The 26,995-nt window shown below is 45.6% G+C and overlaps 1 protein-coding gene across 1 annotated transcript in view; it reads left to right on the top strand.

Moving 5' to 3' along the window:
- The window catches only part of LOC115092431 (disintegrin and metalloproteinase domain-containing protein 9-like), a 489,095-nt gene that overhangs the window by 446,713 nt on the left and 15,387 nt on the right, over window positions 1–26,995 (top strand). The window lies entirely within an intron of this gene.

Here is a 26,995-nt window from a genome sequence, read left to right on the forward strand (position 1 = left end):
AATAGCGACCTGTTCTTTGCTCGGAAGGTGGAACCGGCACTATGGCTCCCAGCGCTTGTAAGCGAATTATTGTTTGCGCAATCGCCTGCTGTTTTGCTGGGGAACCGCTGGGAGAAACGAGAAACAGGTCACGTAGGGGCCGTGCAAACTCCAAGGCGTATCCGTAATGAATGATGTCGAGAACCCACTGATCTGTGGTAATTCTGGCCCATTCCTCGCGAAAGTGAAAAAGACGTCCTCCTACTTTCGGAACCAACGGATGAGCCAGCGTCCCTTCATTGAGCCGATTTGGCGGCGGCAAAGGAATGCGACGCTGTTGCACGGGCTGGCCGCCTCCCACGAAAGGAAGGAGTCCATGTTTGAGAACGTGTGGGTAGCTTGTCTAGTAGTATAAGAGGAGAAGCCTCTACCCGAGCGAAAGCGACGCTGTCCGCGAAAACGACCGCGAAAAATTGCCCGAAGACCGAAAAAACCGAGGCCTGTCCTCCGGTAACTTAAATACCTTGTTCTCCCCCAGAGAACGAATTAATTGCTCCAACTCGTCCCCAAATAATAGTTTACCGCAAAAAGGAAAAGAACCAAGTTGCGCTTTTGAAGACGAGTCGGCAGACCAGTGACGTAGCCAAATTAGTCTTCTTGCCGAGACTGCAGAAGACATGGAGCGGGCCGAGGTGCGAAGCAAATCATAGAAGGCATCCGCAGTGAAAGCTACCGCGGATTCCATGCGGTTTGCCTGTTCCGCCTCCTGCGGAGGTAGATCTTGCGATGTTAACATCTGTTGTACCCAGCGAAGGGTAGCCCGTTGTACCATGCAACTGCAAAGCGCCGCCCGTACTCCTAAAGCAGAAACCTCAAAAATGCGCTTCAGTAGCGTTTCCAATTTCCGATCCTGGAGATCCTTAAGGGCCGTACCTCCCGTCACCGGGATGGTAGTATGCTTTGCCACGGCTGTGACCGCCGAATCTACTTTAGGCACTTTAAGTAACTCCAATGAATCCGCAGGGAGCGGGTAAAGTTTATCCATAGCCCGACTGACTCTAAGAGTGGCCTCCGGATTATCCCACTCTCGGTAAATAATCTGAGCAAGCTTATTATGAAAAGGAAAAGCATGCGATGGAGTGCGGAGTCCGGTCAATTCTAAGTCACCCGGCAGGGCATCCGACTCAATCTGGGGTACCGGGATCCTCAGTTCCTGGAGCACATGAGTGATCAAAGGATCCAATTCCTCCTTGTGAAACAACCTGAGAATTTGAGGATCGTCCCCTTCAACCGGGTCCACGCCTCCCATATCCATACCTGAATCCGGAGTGGGAGGGTCCGGTGAGACAGAATCAATAGGAACCTGCCTAGGAGGCTTAGAAGGAAGGGCTGGATTAGGGTTTCCAGGTCCCGTAGGAACCTGCGCAGGGGACTTAGGAGGAGGGGCTGGAGTAGGGTTTCCCAAACCCAGGTCAGTGGGAGCTGCTGAAGGCTTGCCCCGTTTATCAGGAATAGGGGCAGCCTGCTCCCATTCAGCTTCGGCTTCTAAATAAGCCTTGTGGAGCAAAAGCACGAACTGTGACGAAAAAGGATGAGGCCTCTTTGAGGGACCTCCCTTAGCTCCTCTAGGCGGCTGAGACATGAGCCCCGACAAGGTACGGGGCCGATGGGGGCTAAGATCTGGAGGAGAATGGGGCGGGAGGTAGTCTCCCTCCTCCGACGACACTGACGCGCGATCGATATCATCTAAAATGGCCGCCGACTGCCCCAAAATGGCCGCCGCCTCCGAGAACGGAGGTGAGGAGTGCCGTGGTCTGCCCGACGCAGAACTTGTCTCCTGCCGTGGAGAGAGGGAGATTCCGGTCGCAGCTGTCCTCCGCGAGGGCCCCTCCCCCCCGGGGAGGCACTGGGAACAGAGGCCCTCGCGGGAGAGCCGGCGACCCGGCTCTCCACATGCCTTACAAATTGTTCCTCTAGGCATCTTAAAAAAGAAAAACGGCGCGAAAATGGCGCGAAAAGGGACCGGGTGAGAAGCCACCCCTTCCGGAGACCACAGTGAGTAAGCAGGCAGTGGTGAAATAAAAGAATACCTCGTTTTTTGTTTGTTTTTTTTTAATGCTTGTAGCGCTGCCACCAGCAGCCTTGTATAAACGTAAAAAACTTTTTTTTTTTTTTTTACTTGGGAGCCTGCAGAGGGTGCACCACACCCATATAATGTAAAACCTCCGAGGAATTAAACTTCTCAGGAGGCGGAGAGGGAGAGTGACCGGCCCACCGATTAATACTCTCCCTCCTCTCACTGGGCTGGGCAGATAGAAAAACTCCGGGGAAGGCTCCAGGGTAAACACCCTGCCTTGCCTACTAGGGCTCCAATTAAAGGTAATATTAGTTCCAAAAATTTAAAATGATCTAGTCACCAAATCTGTATGCCATAAAATTTAAATCAAACCTGACAGGGAAACTTTCCCAAAGTACAGGAGATCAGGACCGCAGGTTATGCTCTCTCATCTACTGGAGTCAGAGATATACTGAAGGATCGCAGGGGGCGCACCAGAGTATATAGGGGGTGCCTTTTCAGTTTTTCTCTCTGACTCCATCTGCTGGACGGGAGGCATAACCCAGCAGTCTGGACTGATCCTGGTACGTACAGGGAACATGTATTTTAACAAGAATTTTATACCCCCTCAGTGAATATATTTTTAACTTTGTCAAGATAAGTATTTCTGATCATTAAAAAGCATTAAAAGAAATTTGAGCAATTCCTGTCCATACTGTGCGATAACAATTGTGACAGACCCTTTGGTCACATAACCATTAACACATGGGTGAACCTTTAGTTCAGCTAGTGAGAGTGCAGGATAGTATGAAGGGAAGATTACCATTCAAATGCAGCCCTTCCTTGTGAGTAGTCTGGCATGGCTGTCCCCCTCGAGAGTCTATATAGCAGCTCCCTACAGAAAGCTTGGGAGGCAGTCCCTTTAGGTTTGATGAGAGTCAAGTAGAGAGTAGTTTTGCTTGAGATGTTTTTCAGGCTCAGTCAGAGCAGCCAGGCAAACCCTTCCTGGTGGGTCTTACCAGGGTCAGGAGGGGTTTCTTAGCAAGTCCACTCACTGGCTGGTTAGGGTTTTCCCTCTAGGTCTGTTTTTCGGGTTTAAGATTTTAAGTGGTAGGAGCCTTGTGAAAGCCTGTACACTACCTGGGCTCAGGGAATGGGAAACCCTGTGTCTGGGACTGTGCAGGTTAGGGAAGACCTGTTCTCTATACCCTCCACGAGGAAAGGAGATGTCAGTGACCTGCTACAAGGAGGAACTCCAGTGTTAAATTCAGTTGGGGATAAAAAACTTTGAGCTCAATATCTAGGAGGATGTTTTGTCTGCCCTTCCTTCCTGTTTAAAGCAAAAAGAGCTACTTGCCTCAAGGGGATTCCTGCCATCAGGAGTCCATAAAGAAGAAATTAAAAGATTGTGTAAGAACAAAGGAAATCCTGAAGATTTGCTACCATGAGTAAGGGAAATAAAAAATCACTGTGGATACCCATCTGATGATTTCACTAGAAAAGAAAGAGAGAAGATAGACTCTTTTATCATTTTTCTAAGATTGGAAAGGGTTTCTTGACCAGTCTAAAGAGACCCTGCCCACCTGGGAGCTCCACTTAACCAAGCCCTGGAGAGTGGATGCATCCCTGGCCCTGATATGTGAGTCCTGCACAGATAGAGGGAAAGAGACTGTAATAAAAGAAAGCAAGATAATTCTCTGATGCTGCAGTTTGAGTTATTGTGTCATTTGTCACTGTTGTTTGAACAGTAAAGACTTTAATTTTTGACACTAACACAATGATTGAGAGTATTTCTTTAGCACTCACTGAACCAACCCAGAGGATATGTACCCTCTCCCAAGGGGACATAAAGGAAAAGGAAATGTGTTGAAAAGACACCCTGTCACATTGGGCCCTGGAAACTAAATCCCCCCTCCCCACCTATAAAGGATCTAGCCCTCGAAATAAGAGAGATTGTGAGAGAGCTAGCCAGTGAATGGTTCCAGTCGTTACGACGTGCTTCTGTACCTTGAGTCTGGAAAGTCGTCGTCCGTGTCCGTCCGTCCCCCCCCCCCGCGACTTCACATGGCTCCCTCCTGCTGTTGGCACAGCTGCATGCTGCAACATGCTGCCCAAAATGACTCGGCCAGGCTCCACCCCCCACGCTGGTGTCCCTGACAGGCCAGCGTGGAGCATGGGAAAAAATGTATATTTAAACCAGCTTCTTGGCACAGCAAGTGCCTCGGCTGCAGGCTTGCTTGTGCTGGTGCATTTCATTGGTTGCTGTTTCTCTTTGACTCAGATTGCTCTTTGAATTGCTGTCTCGCTGCCTGCCTTGAACCTGGACTGATATTTGTATTTGCCGTCTCGCTGCCTGTCCTGGACCTGGCCATCCTTCGCAGCGACTCTGCTCAAATTAGGCCATTACTCTATCGTTGGGGTCCACAACATTGCCAGGAGGTAACAGTTAGCCTAGGCCATGGATCTGGTAGACCTAACTGCGCTACAGGCTATTCCCGGTCATGCAAACTGGGTGCAACAGCAGCAAGGAGTATTGGACCAGATCACGGGCGTATTAGAGAGACTGGCGGCACGGATGGATGCCTTGGCTATCGCCACTCCTTCAACACCTCCTACTTCTTCACCAACCGCCTCAGTCCTATGCCTGCCATCCCCTCCCAGTTTTAACGAGATCCAAAATTATGCCATGGATTCTTAAATCAATGTAAGATGCACTTCTCTTTCAAGCTCCAGTGTTTTCCTCAGATAAGACAAAGGTAACATTTATTCTCTCGCTCTTGGAAGGAACAACACTGACATGGGCCTCTCCCTCATGGGAACGTGATATCCTCTACTGAAGAACCTGGACCAATTTCTCAAGGACTTTCCGCTTAGTCTTTGATGAAACTGGTCGGTCAACCTCTGCTGCAGCGGAGCTTCTTCAGATACGGCAAGGCACAAGGATGGAGATGGAGAAGGTACAGAGATGGAGAAGGTACAGAGAAGGGCAACCAAAATGATAAAGGGGATGGAACAGCTCTCCTATGAGGAAAGGCTGAAGAGGTTAGGGCTGTTCAGTTTGGAGAAGAGACAGCTGAGGGGGGATATGATAGAGGTCTTTAAGATCATGAGAGGTCTTGAAGGAGTAGATGTGAATCGGTTATTTACACTTTCAGATAATAGAAGAACTAGGTGGCATTCCATGAAGTTAACAAGTAGCACATTTAAGACTAATTGGAGAAAATTATTTTTCACTCAATGCACAATTGAGCTCTGGTATTGTTGCCAGAGGATGTGGTTAGTGCAGTTAGTGTAGCTGGGTTCAAAAAAGGTTTGGATAACCTCTTGGAGGAGAAGTCCATTAACTGCTATTAATCAAGTTTACTAAGGGAATAGCCACTGCTATTAATTGCGTCAGTAGCATGAGATCTTCTTGGTGTTTGGGTAATTGCCAGATTCTTGTGGCCTGGTTTGGCCTCTGTTGGAAACAGGATGCTGGGCTTGATGGACCCCAGCATGGCAATTTCTTATGTTCTTATGATGGTGGGCAAATATGCAGTACAGTTTCAGACTCTTGCCACAGAACTTGCCTGGGGGGAGGAGAGTTTGACAGCCATTTTTCGCCAAGGTCTCTCGGAACCCATAAAAGATGAATTAGCTGGGCGAGATGCACTGGACTCTTTGGAGTATCTGATTTGGCTAGCCATTCATCTAGAACTCCGTTTCCAGGAACGGTCCCGAGAGAGGGCTTACTTCCACCATCCAGTATGCCTAGCAACTTCCTTCAAGTGTCCCTTTCCAAAACCCCAAGAGCTGTCGACCACTTCTGAAGAACCCATGCAGATTGATTGATTCCGAATCTTTCCTGAAGAACGCCAGAGACGCCATCAGCAGAATCTTTGCCTCTATTGCGCAGGAGCCAGACACTTTGCCAAAAACTGTCCCTTGAAGTCGGGAAACTCGCGGACATAGGATTGCTGGGAGAGGCCTCCCTGAGTCATACTATGTCCTCTCCTCAGATACTAATTCCAGTATCACTCTCTATGACTCACACTTCCCTCCACTTGCAGGCCTTCTTGCATACGGGAGCAGCAGGGAACTTCATTGAGGAATGCTTGGTACATCTGCACCATATTCCCACAGAAGCTGTCAAAGTGCCCCTCACCATCTCTTCAGTATCTGGACAACCCTTGACTGACAGAATCTCGCTGATTACAGGACCCATTACCATAACCACAGGGGTCCTGCATCATGAAATTATTTGTCTTTACGTTCTACCTATGGCTGTTAACCAGATCATTCTAGGTCTGCCCAGTTATGACTTCACCAACCCAAAATAGACTGGGAGACGTTGCAATTAGCAACCTGGGGTTCCAAGTGTCATCATGGCTGCTTGACTTCTGTTAAACCTCTCTTACATAAAACTCTCCTTGAGGAATCCATGCTTCCTGGCATACCTCGTCAATACACAAAATGTTCTGACGTCTTCAGCAAACAACAGACCGAGATGATTATGGAACTGAACTTCTTCCGGAAAAAAATTCCTCCACGAGGGAGAGTGTATGCACTCTCAGAGTCAGAGACAGAGGCCATGAACCTTTATATCCAAGAGAATCTAGCACAAGGATTTATCAGGCCATCTTCTCTGGCGGGAGCGGGGGTTCTTCTTTGTCAAGAAAAAAGATGGCTCACTATGAGCCTGTATTGATTACCAATGTCTGAATGCCATCAATCGGAAAAACCAATATCCTATCCCCCTCATCATGGAATTATTTGACCGGCTCAAAGGAGCACAAATCTTCACAAAATTGGATCTTCAAGTGGCCTGTAAGCTGATATGCATCCGCGAGGGGGATGAATGGAAAACAGCGTTCAATACTGGTGATGGACATTATTTATTTTATTTATTTATTTGTATGTTATTATATACCGAAGTTTAGCGATGGCCTTCACTCTGGTTCACAGGTATAACAACAGTTTACATAAAAGATCAACAGTTTACATTAATAACTGTGGGAGGTGGTGCAGGCCTTCACTCCGAAAAACAAATAAAAACAGAGGTTTACAAGAACAGACAAGTGGATTACAAAGTAACTGTGAGAGGGGTTAAAACAGGAGAATATATGAACCATCATACTATGTATATTAATACAGCAGGGTAATGTCATGGTAATTATATCATCTAGTTTTAGTGGTTTCACAGCGCGGTGATGTCTCGTGTTGAGTATAATTTACAAGTGAGTAACAGCAATTGGTAGTAATAGGCTCAACTGTATATGATGCTAAGTATACAGGTTGGGAAGTGTTAGTGGGTAATAAAGTGCTTAACGGTGAATAAATTTCTTGGATATGGTAGTATGGTAGAGTAATAGATTATCCTATTCCTTCTTTGTAGGCTTGTCTGAATAGCCAGGTTTTGAGTAGTTTTCTAAATATTTTTGTGTTGTTTTTCCGGTAGGGTGTTCCAGAGGCGAGGTCCAGCTATTGATATTGCTCTTTTTCTTATGGTAGTGAGTTTGGCGGTTGTGACTGATGGGATGTCTAGCTGTGCTTTGTTTGTTGATCTAGCGTTGAGTATTGTGTTTTTGTATAATGGTGTTTAGGCATGCGCTTTCACTGTGGAAAGATGGTTAGCATTTTATATTCGATTCTTTTTTCTACAGGTAGCCAGTGTAGTCCTTTTATAACAGAGACAATGTGGTCCATTTTTTTGCAGCCGGTGAGGATTCTGGCAGTGGCATTCTGTAGTATTTGGTGTGGTTGGGTGGTTGATTTGGGTAGTCCTATCAGGAGTGAGTTGCAATAATCGAAACTTGTAAAAATTAGTGATTGGAGAATGGTTCTGAACTCGGGTTGGTTCAGGAGTGGTTTTAGGTGTTTGAGAATTAGTAATTTGTGGAAACCTTCTTTGATTTTCATTGCAATGTGCTTTTTGAAATTCAGCTCTGGGTCAATCCATATTCCTAGATCTTTCATGTTTTCTTTTAGTTTGATGAAAGTGTTGTCAATTTGGATGGCATGCTTCTGGTGATCTCTGGAGTTTTTTCTTTCAAGCAGTATACATTCAGTTTTGTCCATATTAAAGCAGAGTTTCATTTGATTTAGCATGTTTTTTATGGTATTGAGGTAGGTGGCCGAGAGTTTCATTGCGTTCTTGAGGGTGTTTGTTACAGGTATGATTAGTTGAATATCGTCGGTGTACATGAAGTATGTGACGCCGAGACTCGAGAGTAACTGGCATAATGGCAGGAGGTATATATTGAACAGAGTGGCTGAAAGTGCAGATCCTTGTGGGACTCCAGTTTCTAGTGGGATGGCATCTGAGGAGTGGTTGTTGATGTTTACCTTGAAAGATCTGTTTTGGAAGAAAGAGGTAAACCAGTCTAGTGTTTTACCTGATAGCCCGATTTCAGCTAGGCTGGAGATTAGACTTTTATGTTTGACCGTGTTGAAAGCAGCAGAGAGGTCCAGTAGGATGAGGATGTATCTTTGTCCATTGTCGAAACCTCTTATGATTATGTTTGATAGATTGAGGAGTAAGGTTCTGTGCTATGATTTTTTCTAACTCCGTGTTGGGTGGGGTATAGGATATTGTTCGTTTCAAGATGATCATTGAGGTGTTTAAGGGCTGCCTTTTCCATCAGTTTGGCGAGGAGAGGTAAGTTTGAGATTGGTCGGTAGTTGTTAAACTCATCTGGATTGAGGGTTTTTTTTTTTTATTATGGGTTTAATTGTGGCTATTTTTAATTTGTCTGGTAGTTCATCTTCTTCTAGAGATTTATTTATAATTGCCATGATGGTTGGAGTGATGGTTTGAGATATTTCCTTTAAGGCTCGTATCAGAATTATGTCAAGTTCGTGGCAGACAAGGTTTAGGGTTTTTAAGAATTTCTCCAATTCAGTAGTCGATATAGGGTCAAATGTGATCCATGGTGTTATATCTTTGATGTTTAGTTGCGCATTTTGGTATGGGGATTTGTTTATTTTCTCTGTTATTTTGCTGATTTTGTTTTTGAAGAAAATGGCAAGTTCTTGGCTTAGGTTTTTGGTTTGGGGTGATATTGGTCTGATATTAGGTTGTTTACTATGTTGAATAGAGATTTTGTGTTATTTGAGGAGTTTTGGATTTTTTTTGCCTTAGTAATCTTGTTTTGTTTTATCAACTTTTTATAAATTGCTAGGTGGATGCGATATCTTTCCAGAGTTAGTGGGCCTTTATTTTTCGCCATTCTTTTCTTTCCTCCTTAAGTTGGATTTGGTATCTCTTAGTTGAGTGTTGAACCATGGGTTTGTGTTTTCTCTTTTGTTCTCGATCTGTTTTGTTCTTTCTGGGCTTATAGTATTAGCAATTTCAGTTGTAATTTGGTGCCATGATTGGGTGGCATTATTTATATTTGAGAGATCTAATTGCTTTCCAAGTTCGTGTTGGAGTAGGTCTGGCTGGAAAGGTGGTCTGTACTTGAATGAGTAGGGTTTTTTAGTTTCAGTCTTGTTGTTTGGGTTGGCTTGGATCTTTCAGTGTAGGAGAAAGTATTCGGACCATGGGACAGGTGAGTAGGATATTGTTGTGTTTGTAAAGAAATTGTCGTTTGTGAAAATAAGGTGAAGAGTGTGACCTGCTTTGTGGGTTGGGTTGTTCACATGTTGTGTGAAGCTGAGGGTGGAGAGAACGTCCATCAGGGTTTGGCAAGTTTGGGATAGCGGGGTAATATCCGTATGGAGGTTAAAATCTCCAAGTATAATTGTGGATTTTTTGAGGCTGTTTGTTATGAAGAGTTCAATGAGGGGGGAAATGTCATTGTCAAGAAGTATGGGGGGCCGGTAGACTATGCATATTTGCAGATTGTCTGAGTCGAAGAGGGCTAATTCATATTGCTGGGGGAGTGTGTGTGGGATACGTTTCATGGTGAATTGCTTTTTTATGATTAGTAGTAGACCACCTCCTCTGCGAGATTTCCTGGGAATTGAGAATAAGTCATATGAGTTGTTGATTATTTGGTTTGTAATTACGTGGTCTGTATTTTTAAACCAGGTTTTGGTCACTGTGATGAAGTTGGGGTTTTGATCTTGAATAATGTCTGATATTAGCATGAATTTTTTTGTGAGAGCTTGAGCGTTTGAGGAAGAACGTAAGATAGATCATGTTTTTTAGTGATTTGTTGAAGAGAATCTTGTCCAGGTGTTGGTGTCTTTCAGGAGGGATAGTAGTAGGTGTAGTGGTCATCGTTGTATGTATTTTTTAATTAGTTGTGGTGATCCTTTTATTTTCCTGGGTAGGGAGGTTATTTTGTGGGGGAGGTGTGTTTGAGAGGAGGGTTTGTGAGCTGTCTTGGGGGTGTTGTTCGATTTATCTTTGGTTGTTGTGAGGGGTAATATAAAGGGGGCACTAAGGCCTAGTCAGCCTTTGGTGTGATGGTTGACGGTTGTGTTGTTCTGGGCGTGTCTCTCATCTGTCTGGATGATGTTGGGAGTCATGGATGGTGGAGGGCTGGAATTTCGGGATCGTTGTCCTGTGGGGGTTCGCGGGCCTTGTTCGGTATATTTGCGGTAGAAACTGGACGCAAATTCAGTCTGCGGTAGATTCTGTTCGAGAAGTATAGCAGTCGAGTTGAGGGAACTACTTAAGTTAAGTCTTAGTTTAAGAGGTATCGTTGTCAAGTTAAGGGTACACGCTAAGAGGCGCGCCAAGGGGCATGCCCCTTTGTCGCGCTCTATGGCACGCGACGCAGGCACGCGGTGCCAGAGGTGCATTATCGCCTCTTATGTAGGAAGGGTCTCATGTCGCCGCCTTGGGAGCGTAGGTGGGCGGGGTCTGAGGCAATGTGAGGGCACGGTGAGGTCCTTCCGGGCCTGCTCTCTTGTGTCTGCGTCAGCCGGCAGCGGCGATAGTGCGCCAGGATTTGCTTGGGTTAGGTGCTGTTTATGGGGTAGGTCTCCGATCACTGTTTGTGTGTTTGGGTCTGTCCGGGTGATGGGGCGACGTCTCTGGGTCCTACCGTGGAGGTGGGTCCAGTAGGTGGAACTCCAAGGCCTGGTGTGGAGGTAGCCTGCGGGTTGTCCTTCTGGCGGGTCCGGGAGGTTGGTGGCACGGCGAGGCCTACCATGGAGGTAGGTTGTGGGCCTGTAGGACTGGGGCCTACCGTAGAGGTAGGTGTGAATCGGGTTGCTCTTGTGGACTTCCGGCAGGTCCAGGCGGCATGCAGCGCGGCGAGGCCTACCGTGAAGGTAGGTCATAGGCCTGGAGGTCTGTGCTGGTCGTGGCATTCCGGTGCGGCAAGGGGTCTTGAGGCGCACTATCGCCTCTTATGTAGGAAGAGTCCCAAGTCGCTGCCTTGGGAGCTTAGGTGGGCGGGGTCTGAAGCAATGGGAGGGCACGGCGAGGTCCTTCTGGGCCTGCTCTCTTGTGTCTGCGTGGGCTGGCAGAGGCAATGGTGTGTTGGGATTTGCTCAGGTTAGGTGCTGTTTATGGAGTAGGTCTCTGATCACTGTTTGTGTGTTCGGGTCTGTCCAGGTGATGGGGCGACGTCTCTGGGTCCTACCGTGGAGGTGGGTCCAGTAGGTGGAGCTCCAAGGTCTGGTGTGGAGGTAGCCTGCGGGTTATCCTTCTGGCGGGTCCGGGAGGTTGGTGGCCCGGCGAGGCCTACCGTGGAGGTAGGTCGTGGGCCTGTAGGTCTGGGGCCTACCATGGAGGTAGGCGCGAATCGGGTCGCTCATGTGGACATCTGGCAGGTCCTGGCGGCATGCAGCATGGTGAGGCCTACCGTGAAGGTAGGTCGTAGGGCTGGAGGTCTGCACTGGTCATGGCGTTCCGGTGCGGCAAGGGGTCTCGAGGTGCGCTATCGCCTCTCATTATTTATTTATTTATTTAGCATTTTTCTATACCGACTTTCCAATAACAAAATTACTGATCAATTCGGTTTACATTTTAAACAATAACAACAATGACAAGTAAATGTCTTACAATGAACAGGTCGAATTAACTTATTATGAATATTTGGTTATACCTTTTGATTTATGTAATGCACCAGCAGTGTTTCAAGCTATGATTAATGATATCTTCTGGGACCTCCTGTATTCACACGTCTTGATTTGCTTGGACGATATACTAATTTTTAAAAAATCTATGGATCAACATGTCACTCACGTACGACAAGTCCTCCAACACCTTCGCGAAAATAAACTCTAGGTCAAGATAGAGAAGTATCTGTTCCATAAGAATGAATTACCCTTTCTGTGTTACATCATCTCTCATACCAGTTTACACATGGACCCAGATAAACTTAGGGCAATCCTGGACTGGCCTACACCTGTATGGCTCAAGGACCTACAACAGGTTTTAGGATTTTCTAACTACTTAGACAGTTAGACAAACTTCTGACAGTTTATTCTGGCTTATTCAACCTTGGTTGTACCTCTTACAGCCATGACTAAAAATGGAGTCGATGTCCATAATTGGTCCCCAGACGCCATCAGAGCCTTTCAACTACTGAAAGAGGAATTTACCAAAGATCCTTCTCTACAACTTCCAGATCCTGCTAAACCCTTCTTTCTTGAAGTGAATGCCTCTGCCTTAGGAGTAGGAGCAATTCTCCTACAGCCTTCGACAGAAGGGAATCTGATCACTTGTCCCTATTTCTCCAAAATATTTTCTACTACAGAGAAGAACATATGAACATGCCATACTGGGTCAGACCAAGGGTCCATCAAGCCCAGCATCCTGTCTCCAAAGGTGGCCAATCCAGGGCATAAGAAACCTGGCAAATTCCCAAAAACTAAGTCTATCCCATGTTACCATTGTTAGTAATAGCAGTGGCTATTTTCTAAGTCAACTTAATTAATAGCAGATAATGGACTTCTCCTCCAAGAACTTATCCAATCCTTTTTTAAACACAGCTACATTAACTGCACTAACCACATCCCCTGGCAACAAATTCCAGAGTTTAAGTGTGCATTGAGTGAAAAAGAACTTTCTCCGATTAGTTTTAAATATGCCACATGCTAACTTCATGGAGTGCCCCCTAGTTCTATTATCCGAAAGAGTAAATAAGCGATTCACATTTACCTGTTCTAGACCTATTATGATTTTAAACACCTCTATCATATCCCCTCTCAGCCGTCTCTTCTCCAAGCTGAAAAGTCCTAACCTCTTTAGTCTTTCCTTATAGGGGAGCTGATTCATCCCCTTTATCATTTTGGTCACCCTTCTCTGTACCTTCTCTATCGCCACTATATCTTTTTTGAGATGCGGCGACCAGAATTGTACACAGTATTCAAGGTGTGGTCTCACCATGGAGTAATACAGAGGCATTATGACATTTTCCATTTTATTCACCATTCCCTTTCTAATAATTCCCAACATTCTGTTTGCTTTTTTGACTGCCGCAGCACACTGAACCGACGATTTCAATATGTTATCCATTATGATGCCTAGATCTCTTTCTTGGGTGGTAGCTCCTAATATGGAACCTAACATTGTGTAACTATAGCATGGGTTATTTTTCCCTTTATGCATCACCTTGCACTTATCGAGAACTTCTATCAAGCTAGCATGGGAAGAATAGCGACACTTATTGGAGGGGGCAAAACATGTCATCACTATATATACAGATCACAAGAACTTGGCATATTTGTCACATGCCCAATGTTTGAATCCACAGCAGGCTCGGTGGGCCCTATTCTTTACTCGCTTTAATTTTAAGCTACTTTTACGACCAGCTAAAAAGAATCAGTGAGCTGATCAAGAAGTTTTCTTCCAGACAATATTGCGGACCCTCCTTGACATATAATTGATCCTGCTGGATTATGATCGCCGCCACATTCACGGTTCCCCTGTGGAAAACAGTGTTTCACAAATGGTTGAGAGAGAAAGTTCTACGGTGGGCTCACAAATCCCACATGGCAGGTCATCCGGGTCTCCACCACTCCAGAGAGCTCCTCTCCCGCCACTATTGGTGGCCACAATGGAAGGAGGACACTATAAGATTTGTGGAATCTTGCTCTACCTGCGCCACACATAAGCCCATCTGGACCCAACCATGGGGTCTGCTGCAACCCTTAGCAGTACCCGATAAACCTTGGTCCCACATTGCGACAGACTTCATCACTGACTTACCCATATCTGAAGGAAACAACACCATCTGGGTCATGGTAGACCGCTTTTCTAAGATTTCCCACTTTGTTCCCCTTCCTTGCTTACCCTCATCTCCAGAGTAGGCTCATTTATTTATTCAACACACCAAAAATCTCCACAGATAAAATTATTTTTCCAATTCAAAATGTCAACGTACCCAGATATTTAAAAAGAACAGGTACTTAAGGGACTTTCTTTTGTTCCCCAGTGTATTCATGACCCTTTTCAATTCAAGGTTGATCTTGAAAAATTTATTTGGTCTTTGTCATTAAAGATTTTCTTTTCCAAGCAACCCAACCTGATGTCCACCAGGAATTCCAGATCCAGTATTAGAAACCTTTAAAAAAGTGGTCTTACGAGATGTAGAATGTTTTGAAAGATCTCATAAACAACAGGGTATACATTCTCACAACAATTTGAAGTCACATGAAAGGAAAGCTTTGCAGAGTTTAAAAAATAATAATTCAATTGTTATAAAATTGGCTAATAAAGGGGGATCAATAGTCATACAGGATCGACAATTATTGATGAGATTCATTCTGATATTGGTCAATTTTTCCTTGTGTGAAATCCCTTTATACAGTAATACCTCAAATTCCTTTGATGGACATGATATGTGTTGTTTTGAGTTGAAGACCTCAACCTCATGATGTACCTACAGATTTCATTATGAATTTGATGAGAATTGCTTTAACAAAAAATTTTTTTGTTTTTGACAATAAATTCTATGAACAAATTTCTGGGACTTCAATGGGTGCAACAATGGCTCTGTCCTTGGCCAATCTGTATATGCAAAGGTTTGAAAATGAATGGGTTAAAAACTCTCCATATATTGCCAAAATATATTTATGGAGGAGATTCATAGATAATGTCTTCGTAATATGGCTGGGTACAGAACAAGAACTGTTGGAGTTTTTTAATTGGATAAACTCATGTGAAGAAGAAATTCAGTTTTCCATGTAGTATCATTATGATTCAATTTCTTTTCTAGATGTTCAAGTTATGAAAATTGAAGATGGTAGTCTTGAGACAACACTGTACAAAAAACCAGTAGATCGCAATAGGGATGTGAATCGTTTTCCATATCGTCTTAACGATAGAAATCGTGTGGCAGGGCAAGAAAATCGTCTTAGGCACGATTTTTTAGTTAAAAAATCGTTAAAAATCGTTTTTTCCGATTAGTGCGCACTAACTCGAGTTAGTGCGCACTAACGGGAGTTAGTGCGCACTAACTGAAAATGATACAATTTGACACTTTTCAGGTCAGTTAAGGTCAGTTTAGGAATGAATATGTATTCCTATTGGCTGCCCTCTTATTTATTCATGTTACCAAGTTTCCTACTGACAGTATATGGGGGATGGGAAATGGAAACAGTTGGTAGCTTGACAAAACAAGTAATGTGATCAGTCAATGTGACTAGAACTTGTGCCCTAACCCTGATACCAGGGGTATTGTGATCTTCCTGCACACAGTGCCCTATCCCTATTAATACCAGGAGTGTTGTGATCTTCCTGCACACAGTGCCCTATCCCTAATACCAGGGGTGTTGTGATCTTCCTGCACACAGTGCCCTATTCCTGATACTGGGGGTGTTGTGATCTTCCTGCACACAGTGCCCTATTCCTGATACCGGGGGTGTTGTGATCTTCTTGCACACATCCCGATATCAGGGATAGGGTACTGCATGCAGGAAGATCACAACACTCCTGGTATTAATAGGGATAGGGCACTGCATGCAGGAAGATCACAACACTCCTGGTATTAATAGGGATAGGGCACTGCATGCAGGAAGATCACAACACCCCTGGTATCAGGGATAGGGCACTGTGTGCAGGAAGATCACAATACCCCGGAGGAGTGAGGGTCAGGCAGCTCCCCCCTGTCTGTGAAGCCAGCCTCTCACTAGTAATGCAGGGAGGGAGCTGTCTCAGACTTCACCATCCTCCCCCCCCCCCTTACCCACACACCATTCACTAGCTGGGACATGGGGGAAGTCAGGAGTGAGGGTCAGGCAGCTCCCCCCTGTCTGTGAAGCCAGCCTCTCACTAGTAATGCAGGGAGGGAGCTGTCTCAGACTTCACCATCCACCCCCCCCCCCCTCACCCACACACCATTCACTAGCTGGGACATGGGGGAAGTCAGGAGTGAGGGTCAGGCAGCTCCCCCCTGTCTGTGAAGCCAGCCTCTCACTAGTAATGCAGGGAGGGAGCTGTCTCAGACTTCACCATCCTCCCCCCCCCCCCCCCTCACCCACACACCATTCACTAGCTGGGACATGGGGGAAGTCAGGAGTGAGGGTCAGGCAGCTCCCCCCTGTCTGCGAAGCCAGCCTCTCACTAGTAATGCAGGGAGGGAGCTGTCTCAGACTTCACCATCCTCCCTCCCCCCTCACCCACACACCATTCACTAGCTGGGACATGGGGGAAGTCAGGAGTGAGGGTCAGGCAGCTCCCCCCTGTCTGTGAAGCCAGCCTCTCACTAGTAATGCAGGGAGGGAGCTGTCTCAGACTTCACCATCCACCCCCCCCCCTCACCCACACACCATTCACTAGCTGGGACATGGGGGAAGTCAGGAGTGAGGGACAGGCAGCTCCCCCCTGTCTGTGAAGCCAGCCTCTCACTAGTAATGCAGGGAGGGAGCTGTCTCAGACTTCACCATCCTCCCCCCCCCCCTCACCCACACACCATTCACTAGCTGGGACATGGGGGAAGTCAGGAGTGAGGGTCAGGCAGCTCCCCCCTGTCTGTGAAGCCAGCCTCTCACTAGTAATGCAGGGAGGGAGCTGTCTCAGACTTCACCATCCTCCCCCCCCCTCACCCACACACCATTCACTAGCTGGGACATGGGGGAAGTCAGGAGTGAGGGTCAGGCAGCTCCCCCCTGTCTGCGAAGCCAGCCTCTCACTAGTAATGCAGGGAGGGAGCTGTCTCAGACTTCACCATCCTCCCCCCCCCCCCTCACCCACACACCATTCACTAGCTGGGACATGGGGGAAGTCAGGAGTGAGGGTCAGGCAGCTCCCCCCTGTCTGTGAAGCCAGCCTCTCACTAGTAATGCAGGGAGGGAGCTGTCTCAGACTTCACCATCCTCCCCCCCCCCCCTCACCCACACACCATTCACTAGCTGGGACATGGGGGAAGTCAGGAGTGAGGGTCAGGCAGCTCCCCCCTGTCTGTGAAGCCAGCCTCTCACTAGTAATGCAGGGAGGGAGCTGTCTCAGACTTCACCATCCTCCCCCCCCCCCCCTCACCCACACACCATTCACTAGCTGGGACATGGGGGAAGTCAGGAGTGAGGGTCAGGCAGCTCCCCCCTGTCTGTGAAGCCAGCCTCTCACTAGTAATGCAGGGAGGGAGCTGTCTCAGACTTCACCCTCCTCCCCCCCCCCCCTCACCCACACACCATTCACTAGCTGGGACATGGGGGAAGTCAGGAGTGAGGGTCAGGCAGCTCCCCCCTGTCTGCGAAGCCAGCCTCTCACTAGTAATGCAGGGAGGGAGCTGTCTCAGACTTCACCATCCTCCCCCCCCCCCTCACCCACACACCATTCACTAGCTGGGATATGGGGGAAGTCAGGAGTGAGGGTCAGGCAGCTCCCCCCTGTCTGTGAAGCCAGCCTCTCACTAGTAATGCAGGGAGGGAGCTGTCTCAGACTGGTATCAGGGTTAGGGCACTGTGTGCAGGAAGATCACAACACTCCTGGTATTAATAGGGATAGGGCACTGTAAGAGATGACTGTAGTAGATTGAATAAAGATCTGATGTTTCTGCTCTCCTCACACCAAACAAAAACAACACACAAGCAGAGAAGCCCTTCTTACAAAGCTGAGCTAGTGAGTTAAGTAGGAGGAAAAGTAAACATACTGGTGCCAGTGTGGCTACTTAAAAAATACACTTACCAACAATCAATTACATATATTTGAACTGTGTACAGTTCCAGCCAGGACCACCTTTCTAAAATGCACAGTGATTGGCAAATTCAACATGCACTAGCATTTCAGGTGCCTGCTAACAAAAATAATAAACAAACAAGTTCTAGTCACGTGAGTGCTGATCATTACATTACTTTTTTTGTCAAGCTTCCAACTGTTTCCATTTCACATCCCCCCAACCATATTGGTAACATCAATAGATAAGAGCACAGCCAGCCAATAGGAATATATACATACATATTCATTCCTAAGTGACCTTTACTGACCTGGGAAGTGTGAACACTTTGTTTCATTTTCTGTTGGTGTTCGTTAGTTTCCAGTTCCATTTCCCATCCCCCCAACCATCACCTCAGTGGTAACCTTGGTAATATCAATAGATAAGAGGGCAGCCAGCCAATAGGAACACATATTCATTCCTAACTGACCTTCAGTGACCTGGAAAGTGTTTATTTGTATCATTTTCAGTTAGTGCGCACTAAATCGAGTTAGTGCGCACTAACGGGGAGTTAGTGCGCACTAACTCGAGTTACTGCGCACTAACACGATTTAACGATTTTTAACGATAAATCGTTAGAATTTCTATTGTATCGTGTTCTATAACGATTTAAGACGATATAAACATTATCGGACGATAATTTTAATCGTTGAAAAACGATTCACATCCCTAGATCGCAATACATTTTTTGAATACACCAGTTTTTATCCAGTGCATTTAAAGGACAGTTTGCCTTATTCACAGTTGTTGGGAATCCGCAGAAATTGTACCTCTATACAAGAATTTAAAAAGCATTCTCAACAAAAATGTAATGAGTTATTGGCACATGGTTATCCAGCAAAACTTCTAAAAAAATGTTATAAGAGAGCTAGATTCTCTAATAGAGACCACTTATTGAATAGGTTAACAGGTAACGAGACCAGCAGGAACTCCCTGAATTTCATAACAAAGTATATGAGTTTGACACTGGGTCTAACTAAAATTCTAAAATCTCATCTGGGTATTCTTAAATTAATTCCTTGTTTCAAGGATAGTAACATTCTTACTTCATATGTAAGATCTAAGGAGATTATAAGTCCATCTTTTTTACCAGAAAAAAACATACAAGTTGTTAGAAATATAGAAGGTGGAAAACCAATCGGTCATTATCGTTGTGGGAAATGTTCATTTTGGAATCCGAAAGATTCCAAAATCTATACATTAATGGATTTCACCAATTGTAACTCTGAATATGTTGTATACGCTTTGGTTTGCCCCTGCAAGTTGGCATATGTGGGCAAAATGATCAGACCTTTATGAATAAGGTTAGCGGAACACAAGTGCTGTATTAAAACTAAAAGATTAGAGGCACCGTTGGTGACTCATTGCAGTGAGAAGCAACATAAGTTCAATGAACTTAAATGTTTAGTTCTGGAACAGATTAAAATGAATATAAGGGGAGGAGATAAGTAAAAAATATTAGTGCAGCAAGAAACTCGGTGGATTTATAAAGTACAGGTGTACAACCACACGGTTTAAATTTGGAGATCGATTGGTCTCCTTTCTATTAGAATTATGATGAGAAATAGTAAAAATTATTTAAGATCTATCCTGTAGCAATGATGGAATCAGTTTTGTAAAAACACAGTGGGGTAGATTTTTAAAAACAGCGCGATCGCGTACTTTTGTTTGCGCAGCAGGCGCAAACAAAAGTACGCTGGATTTTATAAGATACGCGCATAGCCGCGCGTATCCTCTAAAATCCTGGATCGGCGCGCGCAAGGCTGCCGATTTTGGGCAGTCGGCGCGCGCCAAGCCGCACAGCCTGCCTCTGTTCCCTGTGAGGCCGCTCCGAAATCGGAGCGGCCTCGGAGGGAACTCTCTTTCGCCCTCCCCTCACCTTCCCCTCTCTTCCTCTACCTAACCCACCCCCCCGGCCCTATCTAAACCCCCCCCCTTACCTTTGTCCGTAGATTTACGCCTGCGAGAAGCAGACGTAAATCTATGAGCACCAGCGGACTGCTGGCGCACCATCCTCCGACCCGGGGGCTGGTCCGGAGGCCTGGACCACGCCCCTGGGCCGGCGCACGCCCCCAGGCCCGCCCCCAAAATGCCGCGCCCCGTCCCCGAAACACAGCGTCATCGGGTCCTGCCCCCCCGACACGCCCCCTTCCAAAAACCCCGGGACCTATGCGTGTCCCGGGGCTCTGAGCGCGCCGGAAGCCTATGGAAAATAGGCGCGCCGACGCGCAAGGCCCTGCTCGCGTAAATCCAGGCAGATTTACTCGAGCAAGGCTTTTAAAATCCTCCCGAGTAAGAACTGGTGAATAAGTCTCAGCGAACTGGATTATTTGGTGTCGTGTTTGAAAATCTTTTGATGAATAGGATTGGTCGACAATCCATATAAATACAAGGCACATGCACCAGCATTTTGGGCTTTAAATCACTATAGCGGTGGTTGCCGCATAGAAAGAAGGAATCGGATGTTCTATGCTGTGTCGTATAAAGTATGAATAGACTTCAGTAAAAATTAAAATTAATTTCAGAAATGCTATTCTAATCGAATCTTTATTTTGAACTTGTTATGATCGTGGACTCTTGGGCTGGCTGAGACTGTAGATGGTATGCTGTGGGAACCCATAGGAGGCGTCACAGAGGCGGCGCTGAAGATACTCCGGAGAAGACTTCACCACTGGAAGCCTGAGGTTCCCATTGGAAGAGCCCATAGGGACCCAGGCCTCTTGGACGTAGGCAGGACCCTATGTGACCAAGAATCCGGGCAGTGTCCGGAGAGGTGGACGAAGAGGACGGTTGGGCCCAGGAGGCGGAAGAGTCTTCACCCTCAGAAGCCCGCGGCTCCCCTGGGAGGAGCCCGTGAGAGCCCAAGCCACTGGGACTTAGGAGAATCCTCGGGGCCAACGGGTACCGGATACCTGAGGTGGTGGAAGAAGCCGAAGTCGGAGGTCAGGAACGAAACCGGGTCAGAAGCCAGAAGTCAAAGAGCCAAACCAAAGCCAGGGGCAGAAGCTGAAGACAGAGTCATGGGACGGAGCCGGGTCAGAAGCCAGGAATCAGAAGACAGAGTCAGAAGTCAAGGGTCAAGCTGAAACGGAATCGTGGACGGAGCCGGAGTCAGAAGCCAGGAATCAGAAGACACAGTTGAAAACGCAGGTCAAGCAGCAACTAGACCCTCTAAGGCAGAGGAACTTCGTTGCAAGGCAGGGACTTGACCAAGCTGCAGGGTTTAAATACCCTGCAGTGTCTGACATCATCCGGAGGCCATCCCCTTGATTTCCCGTGCTGGCCCCTTTAAGAGCCGAGCCCCCGTGCCTAGGGGGCAGGGCCCAGTGTGTTGGGTCGGCGGCGTCTCCCTCACGAAGGGAGAGCCGCGGTGGCAGCCATGTCGGGCCTGGACGGCTGAAGATGAGTCCGCGCGGGCCGGCCATGAGGTAGGAGGAGGGACCGGGGCACGGCCCAGTCCCATAACAGAACTAGAAATGCCTTGAGACAGCTTGACGCGAAACATTGGCTAATGTCAGCGAATTTATGAAGCAGTTCTGTGGAAAGGAAGGATCAATGAATTACTGACACATTGGCACAGATAAGTTTTAAAAGCTTTTTGAAAATATCTGTTTTGAGTGGTATCAAGAAAAAAATGTGGGACTTATTTCAAGTTCAAGAAAGAAAGAACAAAGGCTTGTATGGATGAGCAATATGAAGTGATTTGAACCATTGGGGTCCTTCAATTTGGTTCCACAGTTTCTTAAAACAGTGTTTTTTGAAAGTAATTGATGAAATTGGATAGCATTTTTTAAGTAAATATCAATTTTAAAAGGACATTAAAAAATAGAAAATATAAAAAAGAAAAAAGAATTTTTTTCATGAATAAAATTTGAATTTGGTAGGATGGAGGTTTTTTTAAGCCCGATGATTACTTCACCCCACAATGCAGTATGTTCTGTAAGAACTAGCAGGAGGTTCTAAGTCTTTTTCCTCCTACTTTTTAAACATCTGGGTATGTTGACATTTTGAATTGGAAAAATCATTTTCTCTGGAGATTTTTGGTGTGTTGGATATTTTCTGCTCCACTTATATATCTTTTGGTTGAGTATATTCATTTATTTATTCAACATATCTTTCAAATCCATGGACTGCCTCAACACATCCTCTTGGACAGAGGAACACAGTTTATTGCAAGATACCGGAGAAATCTTTGTAAAAATTATGGAATACAATTGGATTTCTCATCAGCATATCATCCACAGACCAATGGATTGGGAGAACGAACCAATGTTCAAGACATTCCTGCGCTGCTATGCAAATCAATGCCAAGATAATTGGACTTCATTACTCCCTTGGGCAGAAATGTGCCACAATAACCATTGTAGACAGGTCACTGGGACATCACCCTTTTATGTGGTCTTCGGTCAATACCCTTGGATACCACTACCTATTGCTACACCCTCACCTTGCCCGGCAGTAGAATTAGCCTCCCAAAATTTGATGAACATATGGAAAGACATTTGCATCCATCTACAACAGGCCACAGCCAAAGCCAAGAAACAGGCAGATAAGAAGCGAAGACCCGCCCCGCAACTTCGACAAGTAGATCTAGTCTGGCTGAGTACCAGGAATCTCAGAATTCATATGCCCTCCTCAAAATTTGCTCCTCATTTTGTGGGACCTTGCCCAGTCAAGAAACAGATTGGAGAAGTCACATATAATTTAGGCTACTACCCTCACTATGGATTCAGAACATCTTCCATATTTCCTTCCTAAAACCAGCAATCTTATCCTGGTCATCAAGAAGGCCTATACAATGAGGTAGAGGAGGACTCACAATATGAGGCTGAGGAGATTCTAGACCAGGGGTGGGCAATTCCGGTCCTCGAGGGCTGCAAACCAGTCGGGTTTTCAGGATATCCTTAATGAATATGCATGAGAGAGACCTGCATACTCACTGCCTCAGTTGTATGTAAATCTATTTCATGCATATTCATTAGGGGTATCCTGAAAACCCAACTGGTTTGCAGCCCTCCAGGACCAGACTTGCCCACCCCTGTTCTAGACTGTATGAGAAAGGGCCAGTCATTTCAATACTTGATTTCTTGGAAAAAGTTTGGACCAGAAGAAAATTCGTGGGAACCACTCAGAATATTCAAGCACCCCAATTGATACGTGACTTCCACAGATGATTTCCCTCCAAACCCAAGCCTAAAGGGCAGAGGAGAGGACCTTATGGAGGGGGTACTGTTACAACACGCTTCTGTACCTCGAGTCTGAGAAATCCCCCCCAACTTCGTGCGGCTTCCTCCTGCTGTCGGCATGGCCGCATGCTGCAATGCGCCACCCAAAATTACTTGGCCAGGCTCCACCCCCCATACTGGCATCCCTGACAGACCAAGGTAATACTGACTGAGGGTGAACCATACAATAGGTTCCCTATATTCATACAATATTAACTACTTAAGAGAACCCATAAGACATATCACATAAATCTGTGTAAACATTTTATTATTATTCATGAGACCACACAATAAAAATTCTAACTAGACAGAAAGTACTATCTAGTTCAGTGATGGCTAACCTATGACACGCTTGTCAGAGGTGACATGCCGAGCCGTTTTTGCTGACACGCCTAGCGTTTCGGGACTATCGATTTTTTTTTTTTTTATTGGCTGTGCCGAGCCTTTTTTTTTTTTTTTGGCTGCGCCAACCCTTTAAAATTAGTTTTTTAGTTTCCCTCCAGCCCCCCCCCCCCCAATGCCCCCGGGCGCAGGGAGGCGCAGCGACAGGCAGGGCCGTGGTGAGGCTCACTTCACCACAGCCCAAAGAAAAAGATCGTGTTGAACGCGCTGATGCTCCTCCTCCTTCCTGCCTGTTCGGCCCCGGAAGTAAACGTTGCCGGAGCCGCGTGGGCAGGAAGGAGGAGAAGCATCAATGCGTGCAGAAGAGGAGCATCGCTTGCACTTACGGGCGCCGCGAATCTCAAATCGCAGCGGCCCGAGAAGAGGAAGAAGCCCGGTAGGGCCGCTGCAGAGCCCATCCTGCGCGACCCGCGAAGAGGAGGCCCAGAGGTGAGAGAGAGGCTGAGGGTCTGTGTGTGTGCGCGCGTGTATGACATGAGTTGAGAGATTGTGTGTGAGAGTGAGGACCTGAATGTTTGCAGAGACTGCATGTGCTTGAGCAAGACAGCATGTGGGAGTGAGAGAGAGCCTGTGTGTGTGAGAGTTAGACAGCATGTGCCAGTGAGAGCCTGTGTGTGTGTGAGAGAGAGCATGTGACAGTGAGAGCCTGTGCTTGAGCAAGACAGCATGTGGGAGTGAGAGAGAGCCTGTGTGTGTGAGAGTTAGCATGTGCCAGTGAGAGCCTGTGTGTGTATGTGTGTGTGAGAGAGAGAGAGAGAGAGAAATGCATGTGAGAATGAGAACCTGACTGTGTGTTTGAGGGAAGAAGATGGAGAGAAAAGAAACAGAAAAAAAGACAATATAAAAGGAATTGGCAAAAAAAAAAAAAAAATAAGAAAGGGAAGGTGGAAAAATAAGAAAGGGAAGGTGGAAAAAAAAAAGCCTGTGACCAATCAATTAGAAAACTAAGATCAGACAGCAAAGGTTAAAAAAAATATATATATTTTTAGTGATTGGCACATGTAATCTTTGGGAATGTGCAAGAATAGTAACATCCCCAATAGTCATGTGGCAGCAGTGACAGTGGCAGCAGAGGAATGAGAGAGGTTCCGAGGTTGCTGGCAAAAGAGAGGGGGGTCTGCCTTCAATGTGTGCATGTGAATGAATGGGACTCTGCCTGGGGGTGTATGTGTGTGAATGCATAGGTGCCTGCCTGGGGGTCTGTGTGTGTGAGAATGAATTGGTGCCTGCCTGGGGGTCTGTGTGTGTGACAATGAATTGGTGCCTGCCTGGAGGATGGAGCGGGAGTGGTGTGAAAATGAATGGGAGCCTGCCTGGGTGTGTGTGTTTGTGTGTATGTGAGGGAGCCAGTGAGTGTGAGAGCATGAGTGTGTATGAGAAAATCCAGGGAAGTAAGAGTTTGTGTGGGAGGGGGGGTGGAGGGGGAGAGAGTGTTTTAATTGAAGATTTAGCTGACGAAATTCAGCAACAAAAAAGTCACTAAGCAGGCAAGGTAAAGAATTATTTGTTTTTGCTTTATTAATAAATACAGTACATATATTAAAATTATAACTTGTTATTAATTAGAGCTACAAATATCACAATTATGGATTTTTCTAGAAGTGACACACCACCCGAGTTATGCTCGGCTTTTTTATGAATTTTGACACACTGAGCTCAAAAGGTTGGCCATCACTGATCTAGTTCAACATTCATCACATTCACACCATTCAATCATCACAGTAAAAACCGCATTATTTAATATTCACAAATAATTGATTATATGTTCATCAGAAATGTACATGGACACACAGTACAATGAATCCCACTAAATTGTAAACAGTATCATATGCAAAAGTTTTAATTAATCTCAACAAAAATATTCTAATAAATCATATTCTCCAAGACTGATTATGGACCACTGGATCTATAATATATATCATCACTTAGAGGCTAACCCTTTCAATGAAAACTTTCAATCTCCAGCGTCCAGATAAAGATTTAGCACCGTCCACTGGACATTGAAAGTTTTCATTGAAAGGGTTAGCCTCTAAGTGATGATATATATTATAGATCCAGTGGTCCATAATCAGTCTTGGAGAATATGATTTATTAGAATATTTTTGTTGAGATTAATTAAAACTTTTGCATATGATACTGTTTACAATTTAGTGGGATTCATTGTACTGTGTGTCCATGTACATTTCTGATGAACATATAATCAATTATTTGTGAATATTAAATAATGCGATGTTTTTACTGTGATGATTGAATGGTGTGAATGTGATGAATGTTGAACTAGATAGTACTTTCTGTCTAGTTAGAATTTTTATTGTGTGGTCTCATGAATAATAATAAAATGTTTACACAGATTTATGTGATATAAGTCTTATGGGTTCTCTTAAGTAGTCAATATCCCTGACAGACCGGCACAGAGCACGGGAAAAAAATGTGTATTTAAACCAGCTCCTCGGCACAGCAAGTGCCTCGGCTACAGGCTTGCTTGTGTTGGTGTGTTTCGTTGGTTACTGTTTCTCCTCGACTCAGATTGCTCTTTGGATTGCTGTCTCGCTGCCTGCCCTGAACCTGGACTGTTATTGGATTTGCTGTCTCGCAGCCAGCCCTGAACCTGGACTGTTATTGGATTTGCTGTCTCGCTGCCTGCACTGAACCTGGACTGTTATTTGGATTTGCTGTCTTGCTGCCTGTCCTGGACCTGGCCATTCCTCGCAGCGACTCTGCTTAAGATAGGCCATTACTCTATCATTGGTTTCCACAACACTGCTGGGAGGTAACACAGTCATGCAGAGAAACAAATTCTTTTGTGGCCCCACCTGTTGAGAATAGGCACACTGGAGGGTTAAGATTTGAATATTGCAGCTATGATGAGAAAGAGAAAACTTACCCAGAAAAAATGTTTTACATTAACCAGAACTTTATAATATCTTCCATTTTTATCTAGTTCAAACTAATATTCATGGTTTAGTAATCATGTTCCTTAAACTGGGCTATATGTATCTTATATATTTTAAAATGCCTTCAGATTTTTGTTGCATACTAAATAATTTTATCCCACAATCTTTATATTAAACCAAATTTTTTTTCACATGATACCAAACCATGGAAAAAAGGACCATTATGTTAAGAACCAAACAGCATTCACTTAAATCCTTGTTCATATCATTGATTCATTAAACATTCAATTCAGTTCTGTTTATTTTAAAGGTTTTATGCTTTTTCAAAATAAAATCCTACTTAACTCAGCAAAAATCAACTTGTCCTGGCACAGGTATGTTTCAAAAAGCGCGGGCCTGATA

The sequence above is a fragment of the Rhinatrema bivittatum genome, chromosome 5 (genome assembly GCF_901001135.1).
Source record: "Rhinatrema bivittatum chromosome 5, aRhiBiv1.1, whole genome shotgun sequence".
Taxonomy (NCBI): domain Eukaryota; kingdom Metazoa; phylum Chordata; class Amphibia; order Gymnophiona; family Rhinatrematidae; genus Rhinatrema; species Rhinatrema bivittatum.